The following is a 17730-nucleotide window of genomic DNA, read 5'->3' as shown; positions in this document are numbered from 1 at the left end:
AAGAATAATTTTCCATATACTAGCCCCCGCTAGGGAGATTATCTTCAAGCAAATCAAACTAGATTCAAATAAAAATAAATTAAGATTGTTTTACCAACCCCCATGTCAGTATGTAAAACAACCAGTGAATACACAAAGCTCTGTAACAGTTAGCACTTTTCTGTGTTCAATCGCTCTGTACACATTAGCTGATTAGTCCTCACAGCAGTTCTCCCAGTAAATTTGTCATTGTTATCTGCCCATTTCACAGGCAGCAGAGTTTATGAGATGTCCAAAGCCACAGATGGAGTTGGTGTCAGTTCAGGGATTAGAACTTCCTTCCTTACTAATTTCTATGCTTAAACCACTGGACCACATTGGTCCGCTAATAGGCTTGATTCTGCTCTCATTTACACTGATGTAAATCAGGAGTGACTCTATTATACTGGGAGTGAAACCAGTGTGAGATCACAGTTAGAGCCACTGACTTCATTAGAGTTACACCTGATTTAAACCAGTGTTAGTAGGATCAGAATCTAGCCTATTCTCTTTTTATGGTAAGAGGAGTGCTTTTATGCATTTGTAATCTGTGATATTAATAGGCATATAACAGGATAAAAGGGAAAGAATGGGTAATAGAACCAAAACCTGAAAATGACTCTGGCATCATTCTGTCAGTAGAGTTACACAATGTTTCTCTGACTTGAATACCATGAGGTCACTTATCCTTTGTAATAACAATGGAGATATTATGCATCCACTTTCCAGCTGCATTAAAGTTTTGATAATAATAAAAGGTCAAGATGGTCCCACCATGCATTTATAAATGATAACAGCCTGTTGTTTGTTACGCACAACCACATTCTAGTGCTGCACCTGTGTTATTTTCCCATTAAGTAGAGGCTGAAATAAAAGAGAGTAGGGTAACAGAAGACCTGTGTTTAAAAGCTTACTGAGCTAGAAATAACCACTGGAAACAGAAGGAAAATATGATCAGAGGACACTGAAAGATGCTGGGGCAAATTCAGCCCAAGGCAGTTACCTATTGTTTGTATTGTAATAGCACCTAGAGATCCCAGTTAGGGCTGTACTGGGCACTGCACAAACAAGTGGACAAATTCAACTCCAAGGCCAGGGCCAGCCTCAACCAGTGTAGACCCTGGCAGAATGGCCAAGCCAGCAAGTCCAACAGGAGGGAGGTTACAGGGATGGAGAGCTCCAAAGGATCCACTTATAGGTGGCGGAGTTCCAAAAGTCAATAAGGCTGTCCTGGAAAACGGGCATGACCAGATGCACCGAGTCAGCAACTCCTCTTAGCCACCTCGGCTGGGGGGACTCCCACGAATTTCCCAACAGAGATGAAGTTGTCTGTTCCCATTGGAAACGCCTCCTGCTCTCCCCTGAGGGTGAACCTCCCAGAGGTGCAGACTCACCCCTTTTGAAAATGAGATTGATTCTGGGTGCAACGTCCATTCACTTAATTGCACTTGCTTGTGCCAGGGCTGAAGTTAGTCCCCAAATCCATTTATATGACACTCGCTTTTTAGGCCCACTGCCAAATCACTGCAAGCTACGTTACTACACCTCTACCTCAATATATCGCTGTCCTTGGGGCCAAAAAATCATACCGTGTTATAGGTGAAACCGCATTATATTGAACTTGCTTTGATCCGCCAGAGTGTGCAGCCCCGTCCCCCCAGAGCACTGCTTTACCACATTATATCCGAATTTGTGTTATATTGAGTCACGTTATATTGAGGTAGAGGTGTATATACATATGAGTTCACTCACACCATGTGTAAGCCTATTGAAGTCAATGGAATTACCATGGATTTATACCAGCATAACAGGAATCAGAATTTGGGCAGGCATGTAAAGCATGTCAACATTTAGAACACAGCTGATGTTGGCCTGGCATTTGTACACTGGTGGAATGAGCACAGAACAGCAGGCCTGAACAATGGGAATTTCGCCTGAGCCAGGATTGAAGGATCAAATCCAGTATTATTGGGCAAAATGGACCCCACATGACACTGACATGCTTTCCAGAGTTCAAGCTGTGCATGGAGTGTACATCAAGGCAGAATCTGGTGCAATGAATGCAGGGCATTTAGAAAGGAGAATCTGACCTTTCCTGGTACAATGGTGCATGGGACACTTCTGAGTGCAAACCCACAGGTTTAAAAATATGGTTTGACATTTTTTCTCCTAAGATTTTAATTTAAACTTTTAATATCTATACCTAGAGCTATCTATGCATCCATCCCCTGGCCATAAGGTATATGTTCAGTATCTTACATCCATTTATGTTAATAGAAACAAACGAAGACAGGCACAAATTAGTATTTAGTGCCATAAAACAGACCAAATGCATGATATAGGTCTATCCTAAGTGCCATAATGAAACCAAGGGACAATAATTCAGTAACTGAAGAATAAATCATACACCATCCCAACTGGAATGTTTCTTCAGTTACTGGCAGTGAAAACAACACATATACTGTACATACAAAGACACGCAGCTCAATGTGTGAGTATATTTACACACACACATCCCCTCTTCCACAAAAACAAGATCTATATAGAAACATTTTTAAAAAGACAGTCTCAAAATGAAACCTCACACAAAGCCACGGAAAAACAAAACAGGTAAATCTGTGCTGCAAACAAATTCATCACAGTGGCTCCTTCTATGCTGCTCTTGGCTTAGCTGCACTTACTACACCAAATGCTATTTCACTAAGGCCCAACCCCAGTATCTGGGAGTTACTGAGGATCAAACTAAGCCCTTTGAAAAAATACCTTCCTTTTTCTGATTAACAACCATCTTCAGTGCAGCCCATTTTGTAACAGCAAAGGAAAGAAGATGACAAATAAAAAAAGGGACGGGGGGGGTTTTAGAGCATGAGGTTAGCTAAGATGAATTCCTGGAACATTGTTTTACTAAGACTGCTCCTAATCAGCCCACCTCCTCCTCTCTCCATCTTTCTATATCTCCAGCTCTCTCACTCCATCCCTCCCATCTCTCCCTCTCTCCAGCCCCCATGCTCTCTCTAATAGCTCAGATGAAAGTCATTGTTTCACAAAGATAATAAAGATACTCAGAGCAACCAGATCAGAAAATACATCATCAGCCTGAGAATAATGACCCTCCGCCACAATAATGAATAACAGAAATGAAGGCAGTGCTGGCTCTGCTGCTCACCATGTCGAAACCAGGAGAAGATGCTGAAAGGCGAGGGATGTGCAAGCTGAATCCATTTTCCCTGTTACTGAGGCTGCTTCAGAGCCCAACATCAGCAGCAGCTGGGATTCCCTCCCCCTTCCCTGCTTGGTGATGCTGAGGATGTAAACCACCCGCCCACCCAGAGCAGCAGCAGCGGCAGCGGCAGCAGCACTAGCCAGCCACCTCCCTCCTAGGAGGAGGAGGGTGATGAGCTCACTGAGCAAGAACCTGGATTGCAGAAGGCACCGCTGCCTCCTCCTCCCTCCACTGCTGCAGCGCTGAGCTCTCTCTAGGCTCCATGGCAACAGCCATAAAAGATGGAGGGAAAGGGAGGAGATGGGGGAGGGAAGAGCAGGGAGAGACTGAGGCTTATTCCCAGAAGCTGCTTCAGCCAAGGGAGAACCACTTCAGTGGCCATTACAGCTAATCACAAGGGGTGAAGCTTGCCCAGGGCTAAGCAGGGCCCCCTAGAGACACTAACGGTCCCATTTCGGAGAGCTTCCTTAGCTGAGTCTGTGGGGCTGGGTGTGTGGGTGTCAAGGGCATGAATCCCACACATCAGGAGGGAACAGTGGGTATTTGCCCGCCCACATCAAGCTGTTCTGCACTGGGAAATGCAGGCGATGAGGTTGCAGTGGAGGAGGCCAGCGGGAAAATGCAGCCTTGCAAAGGTCAAATGGAAGGACATGAAGAGTAGTGAGGAGCTGGCAATTTCATTAAGCAGATGAACAGAGCCACAGCTATGGAAACATACATAGCGAGAGACAACCTGTAAGACATCTAGTGTAACAAAGTCAGGCTGGACAGCTGCAAGAGGGTCCTCATAGTGTGTCCCAGGAAGTGGGTGGGCTTGTGCCACTAAAGGACCCTCCCCCAACCTGCAGAGAGGGTCCACAAGGTCCAGGAACTCAAATAATTATGGGGGACAACCAAAAATGTAACAGGGGCAGGTATGAAGGTCATAAGGTCAAACAAAGAGAACCTGAAGGGGACACCAAGCAGAGAACCCCAGGCAGCACCCACTGCTCCTCGAAGGTGTCAAGAGAGCCAGCAGATGCTGCCCAGAGGAACTCTGCCCGGATAGGTGAGCGAAGGGAGGATCAGAAATAGGCACCACAGTTGCAGGAAACCCCCTCAGCCAACCTCCTCTCCCTGGCAAAAGGCAGGCAGTCCCACATGCCACCTCCACGTCAGTAAAATCTGAAGTACTCCTGTATTCTACAGTGCGGGCCAAAAACTCTGTCATGTAAGGTGCAAAGTGGGGCCAGTACTACAGACTGCTGGATCTTATTTATAACTAAGGGCTAGTCTACACTTACCTGCCGGGTCGACGCGGTGAGTTCGACTTCTCGGAGTTCGAACTATCGCGTCTAATCTAGACGCGATAGTTCGAACTCCCCGCGCGCTCCGGTCAACTCCAGTACTCCACCACTGCAAATGGCGGTGGCGGAGTCGACCTTGGAGCCGCGGACTTCGATCCCGCGGCGTCTGGACGGGTAAGTAGTTCGAACTAGGGTACTTCGAGTTCAGCTACGCTATTCACGTAGCTGAACTTGCGTACCCTAGTTCGACCCCCGCCCTTAGTGTAGACCTGCCCTAAGGGTTTCTTAACAAAGACTCATTGGTTCTCAACCAGGGATCACAACCCTCAATGCTGTGGGGAGGGTTGCAAACAATTATCGGGGGTCATGAGCACCCTACCCTTCTTTATTGCTGAGTGGGAGGGGGATCACGAACCGGGAAACTCTGAAAGCCACTATAGCACAATATTCAATATGATTAGTTTCAGACACTGAGGTAAGAATATAGTAAATGCAGTGTTTGGTGTCAGTACCAGATTACAGTATTTTTTGGAAAGGGATATTTGTGCATATGGGACTGGGATGAAGGGGGCAGGGCTCCCAGCTGCTGTATCAGGCCCTGAGATTCAGGAGCTCACAGGTGGCTTAAAGGCAGTTTTTGCCCTCAGGCTTCCTGAAATGTCCTGTATGTTCCTCAGCAACAACTGAGGATCAGGGTCAGGACCTTGTTGTGTCACATACACTTGGAAACGTGGATGGATCAGGCAAAATCCAAATCTGGATTCAAACTTCCCCAAAGTTTATTTTTAAGGTTTTTCTGTTTTCAACCCTATAGAAGCAGCAAAGAATCCTGTGGCACCTTATAGACTAACAGACGTATAGAGATAGGGGATGATTCTGATCTCCTATGCACTGCTCTTACATTGGTCTAACTCCATTCACTTCTGTGGTGATATTCTTGATTTACACCCATCTAAGCAAGATTAGAGTCAGCTCCGGGAGCCAGCCAGCTATGAAGTTCAGATATGGATCAGAACAACCCCAAACTTTGGGTGAGGAGAGCAGGTCAGATTCAGATCAGGATTTTTGTTCAGGAAAATCTCTCTTTATAAGTAGTACAGTTTAGAATAAAACCAACCTATTACATTTGTTAGCAAAAAGCCTTGGAATTATGCCGTATTTACTTGTACATCACCCTGCACAATACCTAGTGGATTGCACAATAAAAAATATACAATGTCCCAAGAAAACTTTTAGGTGAATACATCACATCAGTTAGCTTGTTGGTCCCTCACTACCTTTAATGGGGCCACACACTAAATGAGGAGGATAAAAAGAAATAGCTACCCATTCAGTGAGCACCGTCCCGCCCTGGGCACTGAATGAGGCAGAGGTCTTGTGTCAAAAGTAGAATGTCATCATGTAACTGTTTCATAACAGATGCACATAAAGGGATTAAATTAAGGTGGAACAGGCAGCGTTAATGCCGGAATTTCCTAATTTTAAGAGCTTGACTTTGCAACTTTAGCACTTTTTAATATAGTTTTTTGGGTGCAATATTTATTCAAGATCATATTCTGAATAGAGATTTTTTCTCTGTTTTTTTCTTTATTGACTAGAGTGGTTGCTATTAAAAAGTGACTGTTTACTCAGGTACCATATTATGGTATCTAAGACACCACCATTAGCTGTTGCCTGTTTTAAGCACAGACATATTTTACAGTAACTCAGCTATCATCAAGGGGTGTCTGTTGGTAAATATTGACTTTTTGATGGCGACCACTGCACTCTTACTATTCCAGGTCAGTCTCTACTTTTGAGCCACTGATTTTTTGACATCATGTTATACAATATTCATTCATACACTGACTCTTGATACATTTACAAGATGTTTTACTAAGAATTCACAGACAAATAAGGGACACAATTAATTACACATTAAATCAAGAGTAAGGGAGTGAGCATTAATCTCCAGCATGCGGTTTTGTAATTCATCCATGAGCCAAGTGCATACCAATTGTTAACCCCTAGCTGTAAACTAAAGAATCCTATAACTAAAAGGACAGTGTCCAATTTCAGTGGAATTCAGAAATTAGTTCAGTGGACTTATTCTGGATTTACACAGTAACAGAGTATATTTTGACCCAAGTACTATTGTTTTGAATAAAAGGTCTTTGGGTGTAAAAAGAAGTTGAGCTATAAAGACCCAGAGTAAATTTTCAAGGAGTCCCATAGCATGGAGTCCATATAGCTAAACTACTAAATTACTAAAACAGGGGTCGGCAACCTTTCAGAAGTGGTGTGCCGAGTCTTCATTTATTCACTCTAATTTAAGGTTTTGTGGGCCAGTAATACATTTTAACATTTTTAGAAGGTCTCTTTCTACAAGTCTATAATACATAATTAAACTATTGTTGTATGTAAAGTAAATAAGGTTTTTAAAATGTTTAAGAAGCTTCATTTATAATTAAATTAAAATGCAGAGCCCCCTCAGACCAGTGGCCAGGACCCATGCAGTGTGAGTACCACTGAAAATCAGCTCGCGTGCTGCCTTTGGCACACAATAGGTTGCCTACCCCTGTACTAAAACATACTCCATCAAATTTTGCTGTGGAAAAATAAGACACTGCCATACTTGAGGCCTGATTCTCCTCCTATTGAAGTCAAAGACAAAACTCCCATTGACTATCTTGGGAATCAGATCAGATACCATGACTGAAATCATGCTAGCTGAAACTTGCATAATAAATTGCAAGTACATCTGGTGCACACAGCCAAAGAGATTTCTTTCATCCTGTTGTGGATTTTCAGTCCCAAGGTAACGTTTTGCAGGATAGAACTGCAATTTGCTTTTTAAGAATTGATACTTCTCTAAAGCAAAGGCTCATACTTCAGATTTTTACCTGAGAAACCAGGCTTTTGGTTATTGCATACATAGCACCCACTATGTGTACTTAATAAAGTCATAAAGGCAGGTATATACAGGATGGGGAATTTGATTTATGTCAAACTAGTTCAAGGGAATCCAGGGCTAAATTCTGACTTCTTGTATAAAGGGCCTATAATTAGTTGGACAATTCTGCAGCCTTAAGGGTAGAGCAGCTTCCACCAGAAAAGCTTGTTGGGTAGAGTGGGGAGTGGCTTCTGTCTCTGTCTTTATGTATGTCTCACGGTCCTCATGGATCATTGCCAACAAATTCGCCCCACCATGATCCTTCTTAGAACAACCAGGATTTAGTGACAACTAAATCTTGGTGCAAAAAACCTGTGACTCAGAGGTCATAAAAAGTTGCGTGTCTAGCTGTTGGCAGTAACAAGCTAGCCAAGAGAAGAACAGCATCTGCCACATTTACCAACATATAAAGGAGAGCCAGGAACCCAAATTCTACCCTGCCTTTTACCCATAAATAACACTTAGCATTTGTATGGAGCTTCACTTTAAAGCCTTTATACAGATTAATTCACATTAACTAACAACTTTCATAGCAACCATGGAGTAAAATCCCAGAGGCTGTAGTTTTGAGCAAAACCTTTTCTCCAGGAACACTTCTCGGTTGAGGGCTTGTTTCGGATTATACTAATGTAACCTCCCTGATTTCAGTGCAGTTACTCCTGACTAGAGCTGGCATATCAAACCCTGAGTCTACCATCATTGTAACCAGATCTGAAATAAGGGCTACAGTCACAGGGAGTTGCAGTATCAAGTTGAAGTATTCCCAAAGTGGCAGAGGCTGTTGACATCTGAAGGTGCATAAGAAAAACAAGACAGGGGATTTTTATGCTGGTGTAACTGCAGTTCGTTCTCCTTCCTGTGCCTTACAACCCCACACAATCATTTTTAAAGCCAATTATTTGGCATTTTAGGCCACAGTAAGTCATCCTCCTTGGAACAGGAGTAACTCCACAGAGAGTTTGGTTGTATTCCTACCTACTCCACTGCTGGCAGTCCTTCCATTGCTATCCCACACTGCACTTCTTCAAACTTTGATTGGATTGTTTGCATATGACAATTACTGCCCAGGATCATCCGGATGTCACCTCTCCATTTAAGTCTCCATTTAAATGCTGGCACTCAGCCCCTTTTCAATACCAGGTAGAAGGGAGTTCACACACCCAGAGTCACATACTCATAACAGCAGCCATGATTCCCTGTGCTTCTGCATGGATCCCTGTAGGACTCGTAGACTTCATTACCCACTTTGAAGAGCCGCATGTCCAGTTTCATCTACAGAAGAGTCACTAGAAGGCACACATCTACAAGACACTGTCAGAACAAATGGAGAAAAGGGGGCACTCCCAGAGCTGGACCCAGTGCAAAGTCAAAGTAAAGGAACTCCAGCAAAAGTATCTGAAGACAAAGGACCAGAACCGAACCTTCGGTAATGCTCCCCATCTCTGCTCAAACACGAGGAACTAGGCTGCATTTTTGCAAGCAATGTCACCACTGCACCCAAGAACGATATAGTAAACAGTTTTCCAGAAAGCACCCAAGACTCCATGACAAGCTTCCTTGACCCTGCTTATATCAGAGGATCCAACCAGAGGAGATTTTTCTGGGCAGCCAAGAACTGTATGACCTGATAGATTTGGAGAATATGAAAGAACCCCATACAGACAACTGAATAGGGAGATTTCAACAATATTTTCCCAAGTACTTGCTGTCCATTGCCATGCTGGGTGGAGCTAGGAGCCTCTCTCCTCCTATACAGCTTTTAACCTCTTCCCCACAACATGCTCAAAATGACATCCAATGCTGGAGCCCTAAAGCTATCAAGTTTTATGTCCCTGCAGTATCAATATTACCACCAGTAGCCAAATGTACAGCCTCTAACCCCCTCCCACTCCCGAGCTCCTTTGTCTCACTCCTTCCTCTCTCCATCCCTCACGCACCCCCTTCCCGTGTTCAAGATGTTGGCACCACAGGGGCTAACAAATCAAATGCATTGCATAGCAGGCATGTTTCTTGTAGTAGCAGAAACTGAATGAGAAGAGTAATAGAAAAAGTAAATTGGCTCACAGTTTCGTAAGTGCCCTCAGCTTTTAGCTAATGAGGTTTTGTGTGTAAGTTACCTAAATCAGGCTTCAGAGACAGTTCAAAATTCATAGGTATTTTAAGGCATTATCAGGCACTCATGGCTCTCTGAAATGCTTGGGATCAGCCGGAGAACTTAGAGCAAAGATTGTGCTCTATTTGGGTACGCACATTGCAAGGCAGCGCAGCTGACCCAGGACTGCCCATCTACCTGGTGTGTCGCTTCCACTCCTGCAGCAGCATGCAATTACTAACCTGCCTTCTGCTGCGGCTACCCACCAGCCCTCCACCCACCTCAAACCATAGGCCCCCACTCACCCAAAATCATCACAAGCCCACCCAAACTCTCAACCATTTAACCCCCCCGCCCAGTATTTTTACAGGGAACTTATGTGAGAGGGAAATCATTTTCAAAACATCTTACCATCTTGAAGCAAACCCCAGAGTGAGAGGAGAAGATGGAAATGGTGAAATCAACATTTTATCATTGTTGGCATGGAAACTAGGACTGGGGCAATTCATACTTTTTTTGTTTAAATTTTTCTTAGCACCTGCAATGCCACCATCCATGTATACAGGGGACTTGTCACCTGCTGAGAGGCTGACAAACTGCTGAAGGAAAAAAGAGGCGCGAGAGGAAATGTTCAAAGAACTGCAGCCCAAGAGGGCTGGGAAGGCAGAAGCGTGAAGGGAAGGTTTCCTGGAACACTCAGAAATGGAGTGCATGGTCCTGGAAAGGGACACATGTGATGCAGATGGTGCAGAATCAAACAGCTGTGATGCAGCATCTTTTGCTACAAACGTCAAGCCCAGCACCCAAACCCAAACTATGGAGACCATACTGGGACCTCCCTTTCAATCAACCAAATAGCAGGCTCTTCCCACAGCATTTTCCCCCAGCCTAGTCCCTCCCCGGAGATGGAGAACAGCTTACAGGCCTTTGTGAGCACTCCGCACTCTGAGCACGCCCCAGTTCCATTGGCTTTAGCGCTGTGTTCTCGTTTACTATTTTAAAATTCAAGCAGCCTCGTTACCTTTGTTATTTATAAACACAATACATTTTTTTTTAACAACTCAGCTGAAAAATTTCACTGAGGAACAGCTCCCCCCATCATTTATATAACATCCCGTCTGTCATATTAATTCCTAATAAAAATCAATACACAAATGCATTTCAGTCATTTCCTTGGTTACAGCACATTCATTACCCACAACTGCCCCGGCCTCTAATGTAGGAGGACAATGCCTGCCTGACCTGGTTTCCCTCATCACCTGGGGCATTTTGCAGAGGCACCCTCTCTGGCTGTCCAGAGCGTTCTGAAAGTCTTCCCCTGCTCCCACCCCACATCCAGGATTTCTCCCTCACTCACACAGATGTTGTGAAAAATGCAGCAAGCACTTGTCATGCAAGGCACATAATGCTGAGAAACTTCCAGCCCTGTCATGAGGCACTGCCACCTGCCTTTCAGTCTGCATACAGCACTGTCCTGCAACTATGCAGGGGATAGCTAAACTGCTCCTTTCTCTGGTCCAAGTGTCCGGTGTATAGCTTTGTGAGCTGGGGAAGTAGAGAGTAAGCTGGGTCTCCTAGAATGACAGGAGGAATGATAACTCCATTAATGTTCATAGGGGTCCTGGGAGCAAAAATTCCATTGCTCAGTCCAGCAGACAGGCCTGCATTTTTAATGATCCTGGCATCATGGACCTTGCCAGATCACCCAGATTAATATTGGTGAACAACCAGCCTTGCAGTATCATGGAGAAATATCTTATTCTGTTGATAAAGTCTTTGGCCTGGTGTGGGAACAAAGACTAGGCATGTGTCCCCCATCAATAGCCCTTACACAGTTCAGGAATCCCATCTGTGCAAAGCCACCAATAACCTTCTGTGCATTGCTAAATTTTATGACCTGCACAGCTGCATCCTCCTCATAGCATCACAAACCTCCATGACAACAGCCTCAACTGTTGATCTACCAACACCAAACTGGTTAGCTACTGACCAGTAGCAATCAGGAGTAGTGAACTTGTAGACAGTGATAGTTCCTTACACTGTGGGAGAGCATGTGACTGTCATGTTGGTGGTCTGCCACAACACCTCTGAGGTGAGCTCTGCACTGATCTTTAGGAAGTTCTGAATCACTATCAGTGTTTTCCCCAGAATTTAAATTAGGGTGTGTTCAAAAATACAGAGGGTGGAGGGTGGTGGTGGTGGTGAACCATGAGGGCAAAAGTGGGCTGTATGGCACCATGGTAAAAACTGAAAAATGTTTCACGACCATTTTATTAGATTTAACTCATGTTTTGAAATCATCACACAAATTAAAGTTGGCTATGCAAGCCTACTGTGAAGCACTATATCTACATCCTTCTTGGTTTCTTCTTGTAATTTTGCACAACTCTGTAAATGAACTTTTCAAATGCATTGCATTCATTGGTGGCTTCTCATGTGTTCCGTCCTTCATGATATGCTCATGCTCAGGCAGAAGGTGACTTCTTTCAGAACACAAAATTCTATTCAATGAGGAAAAAGAATGCTCAACTGTAGCTGTGACTGGGAATAGAAAGAGATGAATTCCTACTTCTTTCATCCCAGGAAACATAGCACAAAAATTGGGTTGAACCACTAGTGATGATAAAGAAGAAGTTGAAGTCAAATCTTCATTTGTTCATCATATGGTATTCCACTCTGTGTTCAAATTCTTTATTCTGTCCTGATCACATGGCAGCTCCATTGCCTCACTCCACGCAGCTGTTGGTGTTTTATGACAGGCATCTGTAAAAGCTACATAGAGGTTGATAGAATCCATAAGTTGCTGTTGTAGAGATGTAAGAATCAAGTCTGTGCACTTTACTTTTTCAGCTGGCTTAACAAACACTTCTTGTCCTCTTCATTTAAGGAATTGATATAAGAGCCCTAATTAGTCAACTTTTGAACTGAAGTCTTTACTTCTTCCAGTACATTTTCAATGGATAGCTCTCTGAATGATCTAAGTGTAGCTTCCACTGGTGGACAGAGATCTACTACTGTTGTAGCAGATGCCTGGATGGTATTGTTTAATGACCCACGTGGTTTCAACAGTAGACTTACAGGAGAGAATGAACTTAGTAGCAAAAGTAGTCCACCAGCCTCAATACTTAGATCTGTCTCATCTCAGTAGATATTTTCCAAAGCCAATAATAATGGTTGCAGTAATTCTAAGACAACAGCCAAGGATCGCTCATGAGAAAGCCAGCGGGTTTTCCCAGATTGGTCTGATCTGAACTTCAGTCCCAATGTATCTTCTCTATTTTCCAAAAACATTCAATCCTTTTGGACTCTGGCTGAAAAAAGAGTATAATGAAGACATTAACTGTATAGCTTTTCAAATGCCCTTTGAAAATTCTGCAGCTCGTACTAGTGCTAGTAGATGGCCTCTGCAGTGTGTATTGGAGAGTTTAGAGTTACACTTTTCTTTGAGTAAAGCTTGTACTCCACTTCCAGAGAAGTTTGCAGCTTCATCAAATGCACAAGCAGCCATCTCTTTCGGGTTCAGTTTACAAGCATTTAACTTTTCTAAGATGCGGGTTGTCAGTGATGCAGCCAATTTGTCTTCTATAACCTGAACATCTAGAAATTCATCTACTGGCCTGCCACTGACATCAAGATAACATATGCAATGACTTAATATTCGACACCCATTTGCTATGATGCATTCATCAGTCATGTATGCACATTTCTGAATGCAGTGAGAGAGTTTTTCACTTTATCAAGTGCTGTGTCTTTCACTGTTTTACTGCATGCTTCTAACCAGCCAGTTGAGTTTCTTGCAGAAAGATAGTGAGCATTTGCTGGTCTTGGTTAGAACCAGTGTCCAACTTCAGGATTAACAAATGACAATGCACTTAACATTGCCCTCCAGTTTGCAGTGTGTGGTATCTCTTGCTTAAAGAGAAAGTATGATGTGACAGCCATGTATATTTGAATAAACTGTGTTGTGTCTCCAGCATTTATAACAGCTTCATTAAGTACTTCTAAAATTGGCTTTGACAATGACTGGCTTATAAGGCTTTCTGCATGTTGATGCAGTCCAGAGGATTGGTGTTTTGCAGCCTTTTCACATAGTTTGTCAGCATTGGCTTTGCTGATCAGTCTGGCAAACCAAGCTCCTCCACTTTTACTATATAAATCCATGGTATGCTCACATCTTGAATACTGCATGCAGTTCTGGTCGCCCCTATCTCTCTCTCTCTCTCTCTCTATATATATATATATATTGGAGTTGGAAAAGGTACAGAGAAGGGCAACTAAAATGATTAGGGGTATGGAACAGCTTCCATATGAGGAGAGATTAAAAAGACTGGGATTTTTCAGGCTGGAAAGAGAGGACTAAGAGGGGATATGATGGAGGTCTATAAAATCATTACTGGTGTGGAGAAAGTGAATAAGCTCCTTCACATAACACAAGAACTAGGGGGGTCACCCAATGAAATGAATAGGCAGCAGGTTTAAAACAAACAAAAAGAAGTACTTCTTCACACAACGTCCAGTCAATCGGTGGAACTTTTTGCCAGGGGCTGTTGTGAAGGCCAAGAATATAACAGGGTTCAAAAAAGACTAGATAAGCTCATGGAGGATATGTCCATCAATGGCTATTAGCCCGGATGAGCAGGGAAGCAACACTAAGCTCTGAGAGCCACCGTTTGCCAGAAGCTGGAAGAGGATGACAGGCGATGGATCACTCAATAATTTCCCTGTTCTGGTCATTCCCTTTGAAGCACCTGGCATTGGCCACTGTTGGAAGACAGTACTGGGCTACATGGACCACTGGTCTGACCCAATATAGCTGTTCTTATGTTCTTATGAAAAAATTAAGTATTATATAATAAAAATGTTTAGTATAGAAACTCCCAACACCAACCAAAACTGGTCACTTGGGCAACACAGCTCTAGCTGCTCGATATCTAGGCAGAGTAGGTGAGTTCATGAAAATACCATCTTGTCCCAAAGCTTTCCCCTCACCCCTGGCTCATCGTTAGCTGTCCAGGGGAGAGCTCATTCAGACCTTGCTTACAAATCATAATTTGAAATTATAAGGTTGGCCAACAATGCCAAAATGAATGCGCCAACATTGTCAGAAAAAACAACGGCTGTGTCAAGCTAGTCTTTGTTCACACTTTTCAAACCTATTATACTTTTTCAGGTACAAGTATTTTATCATAAATTGTAGCTGCTTTTAAGGTGTGTATTAATGTTTCAATTTCAATTCAAATTTCCTACCAATGACTAAATTGGCAACACTGCACTAGTTGACCACTGTGGGGATGTTGTGGAAATTCAGGGTGTGTATGTGTCGGGAAATCACTGTTTTGTCCTGATAGTTGGCCGAGCCCAGAAGCGGCACTCCACCAAGTGAAGCTATTCCAGATAAACACCCTGCAGAAGTAACTGCTCAGTTTCATTCTCTTGCTCCTCCACTACCTGTAGTTGTATTGCTGCAGCCTTGGAAGCCAGAGCCATATCCATCTGGTTGCACAAATGATAATTGCTATGCATCAGCCTGTTTGTATTAATGACTATCACAACTGTGGTGTTCAGCCGTGGGTCCTCCATGCTGCCTGACAGCAGTTCAAAAATGGCACTGGAAAAATATGGGTAAATTATTGGATGCCAGGAGAGGAATCATGGAAGTTTGTTAGTCTGACCACAAGTCCCAGAATTCCTGCAGGTTCTGGCAGACAACCCACAATGCACTACCTGAACTCCCAGAGCTCTCTAGAGCTGAGTAGTAGAACATTGCAGCAGGGGATAAATGCGCAGAATGCTGCACAGTTAACTCAAACAAACATAGCGCTCTGTGGATTTAATGATTAATAAGGACAGTACCTCAAGCCAGCATAACAGAGTGGTTTGAGTGAACTTCAGTTCAATATAGTTCATTTGTTGCACTTGGCGCAAAGTAATCCAGTGTAACATCCTCACGTAGACAAGCCCTAAAATGTGCTCAGAGCTGGTTTACAGCTGCAGAAACAGATCCTATTTTAACTGATTTAAGCATGGTGAAAGCACCTTTTGTCCGCACCCTTAGGAGATGCTACTTTTTCAGAGGAAGGCACTGAGCTACTTGGTTCAAGATTTTTAAATGTAAGTCTGGTTTGCTTTCCTCCTCCATCTGTCCTGCGCTGTGTTCTCAAGAGACACTGCCTTTCCCTCAGGGGAATTGCTTTTGTGAGGGTCATACTTTCCAGGGCCTTGTAGCATTCTCAGTGATCCCTGTACGTAAAGTCTTCATTTCTTTGTCTCTTTTATTTATTAGAATGGCAGAAGACATTTCCATGGGTGATGGCGTTCTGCTACTTGGATGAGTTCTCAAACAGCATGGCCAAAAACACACTATATACAGAGATAGAACATTCTTCACTCCCTCTAACAGTTGGTGTAGTGTGTGGCTGGGAGATGTTCTGTGATTCCAGTGTTGACTGTAGGTAGGGGTGAACTTATTTAATCTTTCATGTTGGTTAATTGTTTTCTTACATAAAGTAGAAGTAGGGCTGTGGGAAATATTTGCTTGGAACCTTGAATCATCTGAAATAGAGTGAATTTAAATTCTACTGATACCCATAAATCTTTGTGCACAGCATTAGCCTCACTTGGGACCCTTTCCTGAAGCTGGACTGTATTATATCCTTCTCCTCACGAACTCCCTCCAGCTGTCTCTCTTCCCTATCACACCTTGGAGACCCTTACCCTCAACTTACTATTTGTCTCCTTGAGGATATCCCTTATCCGGTTTAGTCCTAGGGCTTGGGGTCTACTGCCAGATGTGGCTTAGGCAGTGCCCGTTGGTTCCGTGCACTAGAAGGGACACCAGGTAAAAATCCCCTCAATCTTTAACAGTGTTCTAGGCGGCAGTATGTGCTTGCTCCTTGCTCCCCTAAAATCCTGCCAACTAGATCCTCAAACACCATCTGGACCAAGGTTGAAGCAAAGAACAGGTCACAAGAGTCACATAAAGGCACCAAAACATGGAGAAAATGCTTGGCTGACCATTGGGGTGGAGCAAGGAAAGAGGGTTCTTGACTGCGCAGAATGTGTAGAACTTGATCATCTGCCCTGGTTAGGCTCACTACCAAGCCCTCTGAAAAGGCTGTTATTAATTACTGTTATTCTCATGGTACAAAGCACCATAAAGTCACATCACAATGAGCAGTAAACAGCAATGGGATTATTGGTCAGCAATCTTCCTCCACGTTTTGTGATCTTCAAACAGCCTTGAGAAGAGTATTGTACTGCATCCTGTCCAGGCCTCCCTGGGCTGGCGTCTGCCCCTACAAAGCTTGTTGCAACAATCTTCCTCATCCGACCTACATGTGCCGCCAACTGACATTTTTTCATCTGACTGTCTTGATATCAGGTGTCACTCCAGTTAATTTTGGAAATTACCTTAGCCATGTAGGATGTAACCTGGAGCAATCACTTGTGGCAGTTCAATTCAAAAGGCAGAAAGCCTCTTAATGCTCTGTTTCTTTCGCACCCATGTCTCACGTGCGTATATCAAGATGCCAAGACTGCAGCAATTTCATTTTCCACTTGAGAGTAATACGTTTGCTTCTCTAAATGTGGCTGAATGTCATTAGAGTAGCAGTTGTGAGTCCAAATCTGTGTGAGATGTCCAAGGTTACGTCTACACTTGGAGCTAGGGGTGTGATTCCCAGCTCGTGTAGACATGCTCTCATTGAGCTTGTGGGCTAAAAATAGTAGTGTAGCCATGGTACTTTGGGCTGCAACAAGTGGCGGGATAGCTGGCCCTAGCACAAACCTGTCTGGACCCCAGGGGGCAACTAGTCCATGCCACTGCTTGCTACTGCCCATGATACTGCAGCTACACTATTATTTTTAGCAAGCTAGCTCTCATTGGGTTAGCGTGAGTATGTCTGTGCATGCTGGGAATCACACCGCTGGTTCCAAGTGCAGGCGCAGCCTAAGTGATGTTTAGCATCCCTTATAATCATGCTACCCAGATATCTGAAGGACTCAATGCTTCCTCATATTTGGGTAGGAATATCTTTGCCATTTTAACAGACTTAGATCTTTTGTCTTGTCTTTTCATGTTAACAGGCTGTACAGTGGCGTATTTGTGTAGCCCATGCAAACGGAACACTTTCAGAGCAGCAGCCGCGGTGCGGGACAAAGCAATACCACTGGGTCTGAG

General features: G+C 43.7%; 1 protein-coding gene across 1 annotated transcript in view; it reads right to left on the bottom strand.

Moving 5' to 3' along the window:
* The window catches only part of JAKMIP2 (janus kinase and microtubule interacting protein 2), a 106465-nt gene extending 103170 nt beyond the window's left edge, over positions 1-3295 (bottom strand). Inside the window, exon 1 of the mRNA XM_045027597.1 lies at positions 3185-3295. The gene's annotated coding sequence lies outside the window, so the exon portion shown is untranslated. The remainder of the gene's footprint in view (positions 1-3184) is intronic.
* Between the last annotated feature and the right edge of the window lie 14435 nt (positions 3296-17730).

Source organism: Mauremys mutica, chromosome 8 (genome assembly GCF_020497125.1).
Source record: "Mauremys mutica isolate MM-2020 ecotype Southern chromosome 8, ASM2049712v1, whole genome shotgun sequence".
Lineage (NCBI taxonomy): Eukaryota > Metazoa > Chordata > Testudines > Geoemydidae > Mauremys > Mauremys mutica.
The sequence above is the reverse complement of the archived record's forward strand: the minus strand, read 5'-3'. Positions and strand labels throughout refer to the sequence as shown.